Below are 16,100 nucleotides of genomic sequence, written 5' to 3'. Positions count from 1 at the left end.
GAGGGAGTTCTGAAGGGTATGTTGGCCTACTCTTCCAAACTGGCCGGACGTAAACTAAACTATAAAAAATACCTATATTTATTTTACCAGGTTGTGCCCACTTGAGCTACGTAGCTCTTTTTCAGAAGCGACCTGGCCACAAAATGATGGCTCAACGAAGCGGCTTATCGCGTGGACATTGAGATAGCAGCCCAATACTCTAAAAGGCACGTCGATCCGAAACGTGGAGGGGAAAACCGGAGGACCCAGAAAAAAAATTATCGCGACCCCGGGGAGAACATGCAAACTTCAAAATACAGGCACAAGCGGGTCAGGATCGAAACCCCATGACCTCCTGCAATACAAGGCGAGGTAGTTAACATCTAGCCACAGTCTTCGAAAAGGTGGGAGTATCTACACTTTGCTACAGCACACACGACCTGCTGATGTGCTAAGTGTCCTGTACCCACGTATCTTGCTGTGCTAAGTGTGCTGTACCCACGTATCTTGCTGTACCCACGTATCTTGCTGTGCTAAGTGTGCTGTACCCACGTATCTTGCTGTGCTAAGTGTGCTGTACCCACGTATCTTGCTGTGCTAAGTGTGCTGTACCCACGTATCTTGCTGTGCCAAGTGTGCTGTACCCACGTATCTTGCTGTGCTCACGTATCTTGCTGTGCTAAGTGTGCTGTACCCACGTATCTTGCTGTGCTAAGTGTGCTGTACCCACGTATCTTGCTGTGCTAAGTGTGCTGTACCCACGTATCTTGCTGTGCTAAGTGTGCTGTACCCACGTATCTTGCTGTGCCAAGTGTGCTGTACCCACGTATCTTGCTGTGCTAAGTGTGCTGTACCCACGTATCTTGCTGTGCTAAGTGTGCTGTACCCACGTATCTTGCTGTGCTAAGTGTGCTGTACCCACGTATCTTGCTGTGCTAAGTGTGCTGTACCCACGTATCTTGCTGTGCTAAGTGTGCTGTACCCACGTATCTTGCTGTGCTAAGTGTGCTGTACCCACGTATCTTGCTGTGCTAAGTGTGCTGTACCCACGTATCTTGCTGTGCTAAGTGTGCTGTACCCACGTATCTTGCTGTGCTAAGTGTGCTGTACCCACGTATCTTGCTGTGCTAAGTGTGCTGTACCCACGTATCTTGCTGTGCTAAGTGTGCTGTACCCACGTATCTTGCTGTGCTAAGTGTGCTGTACCCATGTATCTTGCTGTGCTAAGTGTGCTGTACCCACGTATCTTGCTGGGTGGACAGAGAAGTGGGGCGAATCCAGCAACTTGCCTATTATTTCTAACTTCCACGTTGGGAAATGAAAATCGACAACCTCTGGATTCTAGATTTAAAGCTTTCGTGACTGCAAGGATCCATACTCTTTGGTTCTATTCGGTAAAGTCACGTAGGTAGAAAAATAAAACAACAAAAATCACGACGTTTCGGCCACAACACAAGCGGCCTGCATCAGGTGAAGGGACCAGCCTGTCTCTGGATTTCAAAGCCCAGTGTGCTAACCGTCTCACCACGGCAGCATCCCTTGCAGGAGGACCGGTGTGACTGTAACATTGCTGTTTATGATGATACAAAAAAATATATATAGCAGCAGGCTGCTCACTCATTCTGCAGGACCGCTCGCTATGGCAGGAAGACTAATAGGCCGCAAATGCAATTTACACAGTAAGTAAATAAATGTGCAACCATACCAACCATCGATACATTAATCTTTATAAATGCGTACTTTTCAAAATACCATCATTAATCACTGCCTGCATGGGCAGTGGCTGGTTACCCACATTTTAAATTGGTACCGACAACTTTCACGTAGCATCGGCACGCATTCCTCATTGGCTGGGAGCACGCCACGTGACCTCCCACCTTACGGATTTGCAAGCGTGTGCTCCCCCCAGAACGCAAGTGCACTGGAAGAGTAAAGTTGCACGCTGCATGCTCGGAATGTGTTGAGTCAGGCTTCGTGCTGCTCGCATCGTCAACGCTGCAGCGAATACAACTCGGAGTCGTCTGGCGTAACAATTGCCTGCATTGTTTTAAACGTGTACGCATCTTGCACGAATCTCGGAGGAGGCCGATCCGCAGAATGGAACAAGCGAATGGCCACCATTGCGCCGCACGTCAATTCTGGAACCAATCGAAGAGTTAAAAATGTCCCATGTCAAGCTGCGCCTCGCACTCACTGGAAGTAAAAGGAGTTTTTTTACAATGAAAGTGGGAGTACTTTTGTTCCCTGTACGCAGACACAAACCAGATGTGGCGTTTAGAAGAAAAAAATAATAGCTAATAGCTTGTTTAGACTCGGAAGAACGCCGCGCTCTCCTCTGGCTCCTTTCAGCCGCAATGTCTCGCAACGTAATTCCTGTTGGTGTCGCAAAAAAACTCCTCCCGGTCCCATGTGTGACCAAACTGTAGCGAGAGTTGCTTTCTTTTTGCGTGCCGTTTCACGAGCGGTAACATTACTTGCGCGCGAGTGTTATTCGGAAGTGGCATCTTTTACGATTTATTCCAAATAGCGCCTTTGCATGGACAACGGAACTCGAGTTGATCGCCCCCCCCCAACACCACACCACGTGCGCAATGATTTCGGGCAACTTGGGTTCGCCTGCCAGATTTGGCTCGAAGCCCGAGTTATGCCCGAGCAAATTTTGCTTTTGCTGGCTGTTGTCCGGATTTCGATGTCACAATCCGAGTAAGCAGACGCATTATCGCCAAACACGGGATATTGTAGGCGACGGGAACGTTCAACTTCACACGTCGTGGGCTATTGACTTTCCCAACTCGCTTGTTGATGCGAGCAACTGGGAATTTCATGGAATTGCCATTGCAAATCGAGTTGTCAGTCAATTCGAGTTTCTGGAAACGTTGGACACACCCAAGTGAACTCGAGTTGAATTGATTTGGCTATCCATGCACACAAGGCACTACACAGATTGCCGTTTGTCTATGTTGCAATGCAACATATGCGTATTATTGATTGCCATTCTCAAATGTGCATCATGCCCTCTTATATAGTAAGTGTTCTGTATTCTATAATAGTTCACTTTCCTGAACATTTGATGACATTACTTGATTCAGGGTTGGCATTGTATGCAGAAATCGATTATTTCTTGAAAATTGTGGTGGATATCTCCGCCTCTAGTGGCTGCAGACGTCACACAAACCCATTACATACAATGTATACATATCTCTGAACGTCGATACGTGCGTGCACATTTTGACACACGCATCACGACCTTCGTAATGTATACATCGAAGCATTATCGCATTGTCGCAACTCTCATTTTAAATGCTCTAATGCAAAACGACCCTGGAAAGGAAGTTCAGAAATTGGCCGTTACTGTGACCGATTCCCTTCTGCCGGTGTCTTGCGGTGTTTTTGCTCGCGTTTCCGATTTACGTGGCTGTGAAATGATGGCGTGTCTGATGCCTTCCATTGTCTCCGCATTTACGGTAGCCCGGCGCTGCCGCCGTTTTAGAGCGGTCATCACAGCCACGGGTTACAGCGCGCCCCTTCACTGCGACACGCAGCGCCCGTTGGAGTGCGGCGTGCACAATACGCGTTGGGCTTCCTCGCTGAATGGGAGGGAGCTTCGCCCCGCTGTGGTAATCCCATTGGCACAATAGCCGGCGTGGCTAAACAACAAACCCTTAGCCTCGCAGAAAGCAACCCGCCGCTTTAACCCATCCGCGCCAGTAAACCTCTAACAAACTCCATTCACTCGGGCCCAGACTTTTCTCGGAAGCCGCAGCTGTGGCCGCGTTTGTCTTTTGTTTTACGCTCCGAGCCGCTGTAATTGCCCTCCTCCTTTAACTCCTTCAGGGGTCTTCCTATGCGCGGGGCCGTGCATGTGTCAGTGATCAAGCACACTGCCACTATTAACTTAGCGTCGGCCCAAAAAAACAGCCAGCCTGTTTGTTCAGTTGTCCAGGTCATTAGCCGCCTCTTGCTGTGCTGCCCCTGCACTTAGCGTAATGTCGTCCTTGTGTTTCTTATTAACCAGAGCCGCTGCTGTGCTTTGTAGAGTGAGGCCGTGGTGGGGTGTAGGCCGGCCGGCCCGCCGGGCGGGTGGGTCTCATCTCTGCTCGGCTTTAAAATCCACCAATTAGGTGCGATGCTCACCACAAAGTGTCACGGCGGTGAGCACTTCCCGTATGGATAATTTGCTTTTTTTTGGGTGTGAATCATGGGATATTTTATCCTTCCATTATAATAATCTGAACACTGAAAGGCCCAATCATCCCTGAAGATGGTTCTCAGTAATGAGCCGTTGTTCGCATGCGACTTCTGCAAATACACCTCGAGTACATCCGCCTTGATTGGCAAAGTTGATGATGAATCCCTCGTTCACAAGCTTGACTATTCAGACGTTTGGAAGTGCGCACAATTAAAATGTTAACAATACGTTTTTGTGTACTTATATTCTCTCAGTAAAGCTTCACTTGATTAGAAAACGTTCTTTCAGGCCTGTCCCGATCGCTCCTTGGTGAGCGGTTTTTTTTGCCAATGTAAATATTTCATCGGTCGATATAAATATCCAGGGGGAGGGCGGTTGTTTGTGTGTGGGTCTTTGTACGTATGAGGGTGTGTGTGTGTCTGGACTGTGAAAAGGACGCCTTCTACTCTAGTACAAGTGTCTATGCCGCTGGGACTCATCTGGATGCCCAGCGCACGTCGTTACAGACACGAGCTGTTACTGTACGGGCTTTCATTAAAATATAGCGTGCTCTGTACTTTAATAGGTCCTCCCGCTGCTATTTTAACATCGTGTAACTCTAATACTGCCGTGTCGCTTGCTAGACTGCAGACTTTGCTAATCACGCCGTCTGCAAAACACAGCACGTCTTGTGTCAGCGCGGAGTAAAAAAAAAACGCGTCCAAAATGAAACATGAAATCGTTGATATTCAAGTGCGTGAAAATGCATTTATTAATTTATGTTGCGTATTTATTTTTCGACAAAGTTGAAACAACGTCGAGCGAATTCACTCTTGGCGCGGCTGGGCGGGCGCGCGTAATGAATACTTCACGTTCATCGACAGGGCTCCAATGTTGCGAAATTTCTGAAAAAGCGTGCCAAGAAATATGCAAATCAGATCCAGAGTGATTATCGGCAAAAACACGTGGGAGGTTTAATAATACTGCCGGCAACCTCTAATACACGACCTTTGTTAAAACGAATTACCGAGGAGGTGCCCTTGAAACGTTTAATAACGAAAGCGCCGCTAATTTTGCAAGGTTTGGTCGAACATAACGCGATGCAGATGGCCGATCACTTAAATGAAAAGATGGGTAAGAAACCGCTGGAGCTTTCCACGCGCGTGCACATGCACACAGCCGGGCCCCCCCTCTCACTGCGCTCTCCCTTAGGGAATGCTCAGGAGCAAAACAAACAAAGGCCCCATTTAGGATAAAAAAGTGAAAAGTTTTGCTTCACACGGTAGCTACTGACTGACGCGGCGCTCTACGCCTTCGCAAAATAATTCTAACGGATGCCCGACGTGACCAATGCAAACGTCAATTCATTGCACGTTCTGCGGACTCATGTTTGCTCCCCCCCCCCCGTTTTTTTGGAGAACAAAACACAACACCGTGGAACCCCCCCTCTAAACTGAGTTGATGTTGGAGGACCATCGGGACGGATCCTTTTTTTTTAATCCCTGTTTATCCATGCTAATGTTCTCATTGTATCTGTGCAGTGGAGAAGAGATGAGCATGGACAATTGGATGCATGTGCCACCCACGTGCAGGCGATACCCTCTTATCTGTGCAAATGCTCTGATAATGGGATGAATTTGCTACCACCTCCGGGTATGCTCGTCTAATCTGCACAAAGGCACTCAGATAATATCAAGAATTGTCACGTGGATAATGGGAGTCTGCACGGATCAATGCCGGGGCATGGATAATAAGGCGTATCAGATGACAATGGGTTATAAATCACCAGGATCTCCGCAGTGATGGCTTGGTCCCGTGCCCGTGGAAATGTTCTGCTTGAGCCGACTGGCCACCTTTCCCACAAAGCACGAGAACATCTCCACATCTGTTTCTCCATTCGTTTAAGGTCACCCTGTACAGAGGCACAGTGTACAGTCCCAAGTAAAGTGTAAGGGGTGGTGGTGGGGGGTGGAAGAGAGAGAGAGAAGCATAAGGGTTTGGCTGGCAGACACTTCTCTCGACACCCGGCGCGCGCAAATGGCACGCTCACTTGAAGAAAAATAACCCGAGCGACGCCAAATCGAGGGCCACGGACCAGGGGGCAGCCCCTTGCCCGAGCAGCTCCCACTCGCTCGCGCACGAATGGTGACCGGAGCCCGTGCGATGGTTCATGCCCCTCGACGAGATCTCCGAGGTATTGTGGTTCATTTGTGGCGAGCGCTTCGCGTGTGACGAGTTGCGACCTTAGCAATGTATTCGTTCGGCATCCGGAAGCCAAACGTAGCTCGGCCAGCACCGGACGGGTGTCGGTGAGGGGGGGGTGGGGGGGGTGGCGGCGGCCACCGCTTTGATTCGTGGCGAAATTCTGCGCGGCCACCAAGATCGCCCAGCCGCGACCGGCTTCATGCCGCGCTGGGCCACCTTTGTTTCAGAGGGGGTGGTGGCGGGGGAGGAGGGCGTCGGAGGTGAACGAGGGCTCTCTCCTCACGCTGGCTCCGCGCAGCCTGTTGTAAACGAGCGGCGAGTGAATGCCACGGAAACGTTTTGAAAGTAATGAAGGAAGGGATTGTTCAGTGGTCGATTTTTCCCGCCGTGCATATATATATCATTGCCATACGTACACCGCGTTTGATTTGTCACGATGCATCACGCATGCTCAAGCAGGTTCATGGATATACTGCGTGCGTATGGAATGTAAGTCCAACCTTCATATCCTAACTGAATAGATTTATTCAGTCGAATAATTGTGGTTAATATGTGGAAGTGTAATAAAAACCTCGAATTTTTACCCATATCCATTGTGAATGTAATTTTGGCTGTGCTCAACTAACCTTTTAGCGAATTGCCCGATGATGCTGGATGTAATTACCAGCGAAACGTCGTACTCAAACTAAATGTTGTGGATTCACTCTTCAACACCCCGGTGGGCTAAAGTAGTGAACTATTTGTCTTTTGTCAACGTGACACTTTTTTTGCTGATTGGCCGTGTCGGGTGGTGGAGGGTTACGACACATTTATAAATAACGCGATCTAACCCAAAAACCCTTGATTATAAACAAAGGCTGACTGACCGTGGATTTTGTGCCGCGACATTGACAAACCAAACCGGTCAATCGTTTCCCCCCCCCACCCCCCACCAAGCCATCACAATGCTAACCGCGTGATTATATAAAAAAAAAAGAAATCTGAATTTCTCACCAGCCATAAAGTTGTGCTGGCGCTGCGGAACAATAACGAGGCGCACGCTAAAGCGCGTGCGGCCCCTCGCCGCGTTGGCGGGCGCCTGTCATTTATTTTCTTTTCTGGCAAACGGCAGAGCACCCGAGCTGCGCGCCAGCCAGAACCGGTCACGGACGCCGCGCGGCCGCTATAATTAACACTTTTTTACAAGCGGCTTGTGTGGGACGTCGTGCTCGCCACGGCTCTCTTGGCGAGCGCGAGGCAGAGTGCTAATCCGCGCTCGCGACGGTTTCACGCGGCCGCCTTTTACACGGCGGGATTGCACGCCGCCAGCGACGACGTCGTCACTGGAACGAGCCATCGGGGTTCGGCAGGCATGGGAAGGGGTGTCCTTTCGCCAAAGCGATTAATAACATCTGACAATTACGATTGCCAGATGATGTTTCGCACATCTGGCCACGGTTTACATTGGCAAGCGGTGTATTTATGGAGATTTCTTTCACGGTTGATTGGCCCCCAAATATAGGCCGAGGAGCAACGGAGGCTGTGTAGGTATATTTGAAATTTGAGCTGGTTTTAAAGTAAGGTTTTTAATTAATGCATGAATCCGTAAAGTTACAGCTGGTTCCAGTAACACGTCCACTCGCATTGTTACAGAAAGACCAAAAGAAAATTACTGGAAATGTTTTCCCCAGGAAGGCTTCGTTGAGTCTCAAGACTCGCTTAAAAATATATATTGAGATTGTTTCGCTGATGCCATTTTGGCATATGGGAGGAAGCCGAAGTACCCCGAGAAAACCCAGAGATACATTGAGATAATACTCAACCTTTCCATTTTCTGGCCCACCTCCATGACGATGGCAATGATGACGATGTTGATGACTTTTCTTTCCCCATCTTCTATGTAAGTCTTTACCAAACAAACAAAAGAGGAATCTATTGAGTGTGTGTGTGTGTTTAAAACATCATTATTTGTATTAGTTAATCCATATTTATCCCAAAAAAATCACACGCATTTAGTTCAAAGGCCACTGTGTACACGAGTGAAAACTTCTCAATGTTTTTGCTGCGTGAGTTACCCCCTTGCCAATGTAAAGGCTGAAAGTTATCGTTGAGCATTTTTGGGCGATGTGTAAAATTATCGTCAAATGAAATTACCTCCTTGATGGTAGCGCGATCAAATAGCAAAACTAACGCATCGAAGTCGGATATTGGAAAAATGCCAGCCAGCGTTTTCCCCTTTTACCGGAGCTGCGATTACAACGCGCCTAAGTGGGAATGCTCATTTCCTTTGCTCATTCAATATTGCCTGCGTGGCTTCGTTTCGGAACGTCCACGCAGTATTTTCTCACGCGTTTGCCTCGTCCGCCCAATTTTCGAACCCCTTTGTAATTCATTTTACAAGCTCGACCCCGGATTCTCTGGATTACGAAACGCTCCAGAAATTAAGACGTGGACCAAAGCCTGTAGCCAGTGTCAATAATGTTACGCAAATCTGGTCACGACAAGACAAAGATCACCCCGCATAGCCTTAACAAACCGTTCGAGAAAGTTCTTTTGACGAACTTTACGCACCTCCGATTAGCACGGTTGACTGTGTACGGTGCGAAAGAAGTTCAACATAGCGCATACATAGCGATCGCCTAAAAAGGCCGGCAAGGAACACTCGGGGTGGGTGGCAAGGAGATACGCTCCGCAACCTTTGTCTCCCTAGTGCTGATGTTCACACACTGCACCAGGTACTGATTTGAGGCTAAGTCGACCTAGGGGAGGCCCAGGAATGGTTTATCGAACTCGGGTGACTTGTTTTGGAGCCGCAGCGTGCTAACCCCTGCACTGCCGCTCCCCTGGTCTCAGTGACACACGCGCACACACCTACACACACACCTACAACACAGATCTACCGCAGCCTCTCAACATTTGGCTTTTCATATGGAGGTTCCTGACATTCTCCGTTTTAAGGTACAGATGGATTCCATTTCTGTTCCAGATACCACCGTAAAAATGGAAATCTTAAAATTTGTTTAAAACATTTGTTTATTATGATTAAAATTTTACGTACATATATTGGGTGGGCTGAGGGGGGGGGGGGCAGTGGGGGTCAGAATCCATTGTTTTAAAATACAGCGCTGTGGGGATGGGAAATAGTATCTTAGCAAGAGTATCTTTGCAAGTGTAGCTTTCACTCGGGAGAATACGGTAAAAATCACTGATTTCTACAGTGCCGTAAAATGGCGAAGCCATTCCATGCAAAATCAATTCTCTACACATCACCCAACACCCACAGTAGCGCACGTCTAGCAGGCAAAACGGCGCCACGTTATGACGATAATACCTCGGAGCTGATGGGGCAGTCACTTGTCACTGGGGCAGTCACTTATCGTCGTTGGGGCAGTCACTTGTCGTCGTTAAGGCAGTCACTTGTCGTCGATGGGGCAGTCACTTGTCGTTGTTGGGGCAGTCACTTGTCGTCGTTGGGGCAGTCACTTGTCGTTGTTGGGGCAGTCACGTGTCGTCGTTGGGGCAGTCACTTGTCGTCGTTGGGGCAGTCACGTGTCGTCGTTGGGGCAGTCACGTGTCGTCGTTGGGGCAGTCACTTGTCGTCGTTGGGGCAGTCACGTGTCGTCGTTGGGGCAGGCCACTTGTCGTTGTTGGGGCAGTCACGTGTCGTCGATGGGGCAGTCACGTGTCGTCGTTGGGGCAGTCACTTGTCGTCGATAGGGCAGTCACTTGTCGTCGTTGGGGCAGTCACTTGTCGTCGTTAAGGCAGTCACGTGTCGTCATTGGGACAGTCACTTGTCGTTGTTGGGGCAGTCACGTGTCGTCGATGGGGCAGTCACGTGTCGTCGATGGGGCAGTCACGTGTCGTCGATGGGGCAGTCACTTGTCGTCGTTGGGGCAGTCACTTGTCGTCGTTGGGGCAGTCACTTGTCGTCGTTGGGGCAGTCACGTGTCGTCATTGGGGCAGTCACGTGTCGTCGTTGGGGCAGTCACTTGTCGTCGTTGGGGCAGTCACGTGTCGTCGATGGGGCAGTCACTTGTCGTCGATGGGGCAGTCACGTGTCGTCATTGGGGCAGTCACGTGTCGTCGTTGGGGCAGTCACTTGTCGTCGTTGGGGCAGTCACGTGTCGTCGTTGGGGCAGTCACTTGTCGTCGTTAAGGCAGTCACGTGTCGTCGTTGGGGCAGTCACGTGTCGTCGTTGGGGCAGTCACTTGTCGTCGTTAAGGCAGTCACGTGTCGTCATTGGGACAGTCACTTGTCGTCGTTGGGGCAGTCACGTGTCGTCGTTGGGGCAGTCACGTGTCGTCGTTGGGGCAGTCACGTGTCGTCGTGGGGGCAGTCACTTGTCATTAAGTCAGTCACTCGTCGTCGTCGTTGGACGCTCTGCACGCGACTCGGGTGCTGCGTTTCTCCCCGCCACCTACGCAGCCCTTAGCCCCCCCCCCCCTCCCCCGGCTTCGCACTGCCACCCACCCCGGTGTCGTGCCCAACCCAAAGCACCCCCACCACCCCCCACCCCCTTTGAACCCTCCTCAATCCCATGGCTGGCACGCGGCGTGTTGCTTGACCATGCGCTCTCTCTCTCGCTCGTCGGGCTAAGCCCTTTCTCAGACGTGAGCAGTGCCTTGAGACAAAATAACTGGGGTTGGGGGGGGGGGGCGGCTGTTGAACGCATAATCCACTCGCTGCTGGTGCCCAGACTGCGTCTCACCAAAGCCACGGAATTAAAAGCGACTGTGCAAAGTGGCAGAGCCTCGTGTGGAGTTGTCTTGGAGACGGACTGAGCATTGGCAAGGGTGATGATGGCAGTGTGAGCCACAGAATGTAAAAGTAATTTTTTGTTGTATTTGTTATCGTCGGGGCACCAGTGTTGGTGTTGACATTCCCTACGGTTCACTGTTTTTGGGGAGAGGAGACTTCAATCACGCAGCCTACTATCAGTAGAGTTGCCCGAGCATGTGACCTTGCCATCTTCGTTACCTTGTATTTTATCTGCAAGCACGCCATTAGGAAAAAAAGGGGCTCAGAATTCCAGGGGAAATTTTTTTGTTTGTTCACAGTTTGTTTAAAAATTCGCTTTCAGTGTTTTACAGTAAACTATTTGGACAGGTTGGCTGGTGAGCCTTCCCTGCCCAATCTAAATTTGTATTCTTATCATTCAAAATGTTTATCAAAGGAAGCGGGCTTGGGCCGGATGACACATCGTAAGATGTGGTGATATTTGATGGTCAAAAATAATAATGGAGTGGCCGCCAAGGAATGGAATTGGTCTGAGAGGATTTGCCTTGCATGGAGATGGAGCGATGAAATCGGCTCGTGTACAGTTGCTGGGTGGATTGCAGAAATCGCAGGTTCATTCGAGGTGATGACAGCGTAGGAAGGCCTTGATATCCAGTCGTGGATTGATCATGGCTGTTGATATCCTGACCAATCTCACTCACTTTTGCTGACAGTTGGAATATGTCCTCTCACCGATGTGCTCCTCTTTCCATGTCAGCCACATTGGTCCGCTCGTACTTTTTTGTTCCACACAATGGCTTTTTATCGAAGGTACAACATCTTTCTTTGCAAAAGGAACGACTGCTTGGTAGTTTCAAATGTGGCCCGCATGTGGCAATGTTTATAGGTTTCTGGCCTTGTGTTGGTGCTGGCCATCACTGAGTCAGTCCATGTGTCACGGTCGTTGCTTAGGGAAAGAAAAAAAAACACCCTGGTGTTGGTTATAATTTATAAGAAATTGTAAAACCCTGCATGGAAAGGTCACAGAGTCATATTTCAACCTTTCATTTTGGCTTATTAATCCACCGCAGTCTTCGCACACAACTGCTGGTGTCACGAACATAAGCTCAGTATGCAACCTGAGACGAGTAAAGTGAATTTCACAGTCATTCAAAACGTCGTCGTCGTCGTCATCGTCGTCGTTCTCATTATGAGCCATGGTCTTGCCATGTCTCCCCACACTGTTGCCACCTATCATGAATCTGCAATGCTGGAGTGCATCTGGTTCCTTTTCGTGAGCCGATCTAAAAGCTAAACTATTTTTTTATTTTGCCAGGTAAGGCCCGCTGAGTGTTATATAGCTCTTTTTCAGAAGCGACCTGGCCACAAATGAAAGCTCAAAAAAGTGGCTCATCATGTGGAACTTTATAGCAGTCAAATAGTCTAAACGCACGTTTCTAAATGTCGAGGGAAAAACCGGAGGGCCTGGATAAAAATTCACACCACTACGGGGAGAGAGAACGCAATCTCCTTATATACAACAGTGTCAGGGTCGAGATCGAAGCCATAACCTCCTGTATATTAGGCGAGGTAGTTAACATCTCACCACCGTGGCACCCATCACTCCATCTTCACAGTTTTCGTGTTCTTGGGCGCGTGCTGTCCCTTGGCTGCCGTTCCATCACCAGTCTCGTCAATTGGTCGTAATCTCCAGCGAAGTGTCCTGTACGAAACCCACGTACCTTACTAATTGGACCGCACCTACAATTAGCACGGTTGGCTACTACGGTGCGAAAGAAATTCAGTATGCATGCATACATTCAATGATGTCCCTGGTTTGTACGTTTCGGTAGTTCTGTTTAACCATCTGGGCTAATGCTTGTAAAAATAAAAAAATAAACTTCGAATGAATGGTTGGATGAACGGGCATGCAGATGCACGAAGATATGAGGCCAGTGACCCTCGATGGATTGGCAGGACTAGAAATAGACTCCTTGGCATTGTAACGGCAAACAGGTGTCTGGCCACGCTGGGTCGCACAGAACAATTTTTAGCATCGGGCACTGAGCAGACGGCACTTGTGTTACATTTTCCTCAATATCCAACGTGGCAGGTGGAGTGCCGCTCGTTCAGCGAGCCCTTCTGAAACCGGCAAATGAGATGGGAAGCTTGTACTGTTGGTGCTTTTGCATCGCAAAGCACCGGCGGTACAAACAGCCGTGAGGGATGGTCTCCACATTTTTTTGTAAATCATCATGCTCGACATTAATCATCACCAACAGCCGCGATCAACACACGATGTTGGATGGAGGCCTCCGCGAGCCATCACCGACTGCCGTCGGTACCCTGCGATGTTAATGATCTATATAGCATCTGCACACGAGCTGATTCCATTCCCTTCATCTCCCCCGAAGGAGGTTCCATTGCTTGGATTTAACAGAACCGTTTTTTTTTTAACTCACGAAGGCCATTCTGTGTCTCTCACCGCTCTGTGTGAAGAGGGCATTGGGTGGATTGTTAGATTCATCTTATTGCTGAGTGCCATTGCGTGCGGCATAAAAAGTTAGACTCAAACTGCATATTCAAGTAAAAATGCGCAGTCCAAGTTATTCAGAGTGAAAGTTTAGGGTGCAGTTCAGTTTCCGGACTATTTTTGTATACGAATGTATGTTGAATATCTTTCATGGCATGACATTGCTATGAGAGTGCATTACATTTGCATTAACGAAAGGATGTTGCGTCAAATGTGCGAATTTAGTTATTTATTTCCAGCTATCCTGTGTCACATCTGCTAACAAGCACACGAAACATCATGCACTTGTTTACTAAAATAACAATTAGGTCATTGCAAAAAGAGTCCTGGAAGGTTTGGGTTTTTTTTACTCCAAATCTGTATTATTCTATAATTGTTCCCAGCCACAATATATAAACATGTGCATAAACATGACCACAAACATCAAATAAGGCTCGTTGGCTGCAGATCTTGGATAGGGCACGTCGCTTAAGTTCATACGCGTAACCATAATGAATCCAGCACTGCTTTGAGTGTGCTGTTGCCTGCCCCGCATTAATATAGCCTGTGTGCCTTGCCCTCCTTTGGTTGACCCTGTTTCAAGTTTCAAGTTTATTTCATGTAACCAGGGTGAGAACTCAAGAGAGACCAGGATAGGAGTCTCATTTGCAATACTGACCTGGGTCACTGAAAGAAACAACAGCAAAACAGAGTACTGAAGCAGAGAGAACGGAGCACAAAACCAACTGCGCCTGTGCTTTGAGTTTGAATTTTGTATCACATTGTCATTCGTGCGAGGAATCACAAGGCTGCACAATTCACAAAAATGGAGGCGCATATATTCAGGTAATTTCGGCCAATTAAATGATGAGTTTATATTTGTGGGAGGCAATGAGAGCACCTGGAGAAAAACCACGTGTACATGGGACAACACTTCCCAATACACATTTATGGTACAAGGTGATATTCGTCCACATTTGCTGGTACTGCCTTCTCCTGGGCGAGCCATAGTGGCTACTGGACGCCCAGAGCTTCCGCGATCCACCAACCCTATCTGCCTCCACGACGCTGGACTACAAGTCACGTGCAGTGCCGGATAAAGTTAGTGCAGGGCCTGTAGCATATGTTATAAAGGGGCCCTAAATAAATAAGTGTAAACATTAATTTTTTTAATTTGGATTTAAAGCTTTCATGACTGCAGGGATTCATATTCTTGGTTCTTTCGGTAAAGTCACGTATTGGTTTCTATTTGTATTATTTTATTGTTTCCCTTCTACGTGACTTTACCGAAAGAACCAAGAATACTAATGTTTTACTTGAACAGTGAAGTAGTTATACATTTTCATTTTCTATACAGCCAGATAATACGACAAATCGCTAACCTTAAACACCCAGTCGTTCATAAAAGTCGAAGGCGGTATAGTACTATAGTAATAGAGCAAGTGCAGAATCACTGAACCGGAATTGATAGCTTGAAAGCATTCAGGGCGGGGTCCTTGAAAGTGCGGGGCCCGTTGCTACACATGTAGCTACTTGTGCTACGAAGCACTGGTCACGTGCACAGCCACAACCGCCCCACCGCTTTGTTAGACACTCAAGTGTATTACGATTATTATTTTTAATCACGGACACCTAAAATTTGTTTTCAGAAGGGGAAAATATAGTGATGCTTTACTGGGGATCACTTTATGGTAATATTAGAGGCACCTAAGTGGTTTCCTCTGACATGAATGTTAATGTTGCTAACACACACACACCGAAATGTACCAATGCATAATACCCAAATTCATCCAGTGAATTCTGGTGAGTTAATGGGAGTAGATATTGCTCGGTATATTTAGCATTTGCAGGCGCGTAAGGTTCAGAGTTGCTCACTAACATGTTTCCATTGGCACATCATATTCTGAAAGCTGGTCTGTGTACATTCCTCCTGCAAAGCATTACTATCAAACAGTCTAGAGTTTCCCTGGACTTCCAATTGCTTTTTGCAGTCAAGCCCAAGTAAATCGAACTGGGAATCTCATGCCCAGCATGAGATGGGGCCATTTTCGTTCGCTCACCTCATTTCAGACACGGCCAGGCTTTAACTGGAGCTGATCGAGCACCTGGTGCCTGGCGCAATCGAGCGTGGAAACGTGAGCGCCGATCTTACAGGTGCCGAGAGAGAGAGAGAAAATGTTGGACGGCAACGGAAAATAATGAAGGGGAGCATTTATAACTAGTCGGTGTACGTACGGAGAGAAATGTAAAACTGTAAATTGTATAATGGTCTGTCTCAAAGCGTTCTGACGGCCAAGAATCGCTGATCTATTGTGTTTTTTTATTAGGGTCCCGCTAGTCTGTTGCGTTATGCGCAGATTGTCGAGCATAAACACCCAAATGGCGAGGCTGTATTTGAGAAGCTTGCGTGATTTCCACGCAGCGATTTTTCCAGATTTTTGAGGTTAAAGCCGGTGCTCACGTGAGCGATATGGCAGATTTTATCTGTTGGCTCCGGTGGCCCCTGGGCCGGTGATGAACATTTCACATTCTCATAGAA

At 48.2% G+C, this 16,100-nt stretch overlaps 1 protein-coding gene and 1 long non-coding RNA gene across 4 annotated transcripts in view; one reads left to right on the top strand and one right to left on the bottom strand.

The window, feature by feature from the left end:
* LOC116941576 (extracellular sulfatase Sulf-1-like) overlaps positions 1–16,100 on the top strand; it is a 183,177-nt gene that overhangs the window by 63,037 nt on the left and 104,040 nt on the right. The window lies entirely within an intron of this gene.
* LOC116941578 (uncharacterized) overlaps positions 4,896–16,100 on the bottom strand; it is a 48,166-nt gene continuing 36,961 nt past the window's right edge. For both annotated transcript variants that reach the window (XR_004402699.2, XR_004402700.2), the window contains 2 exons: positions 5,934–6,059; positions 4,896–5,052 (listed from right to left, as the gene is read on the bottom strand). This is a non-coding gene — a long non-coding RNA (uncharacterized LOC116941578). The remainder of the gene's footprint in view (positions 5,053–5,933; positions 6,060–16,100) is intronic.

The sequence above is a fragment of the Petromyzon marinus genome, chromosome 12 (genome assembly GCF_048934315.1).
Source record: "Petromyzon marinus isolate PM22_M1 ecotype Great Lakes invasive population chromosome 12, UKy_Petmar_22M1.pri1.0, whole genome shotgun sequence".
Taxonomy (NCBI): domain Eukaryota; kingdom Metazoa; phylum Chordata; class Hyperoartia; order Petromyzontiformes; family Petromyzontidae; genus Petromyzon; species Petromyzon marinus.
This window is presented reverse-complemented; position numbering and strand designations above follow the sequence as displayed.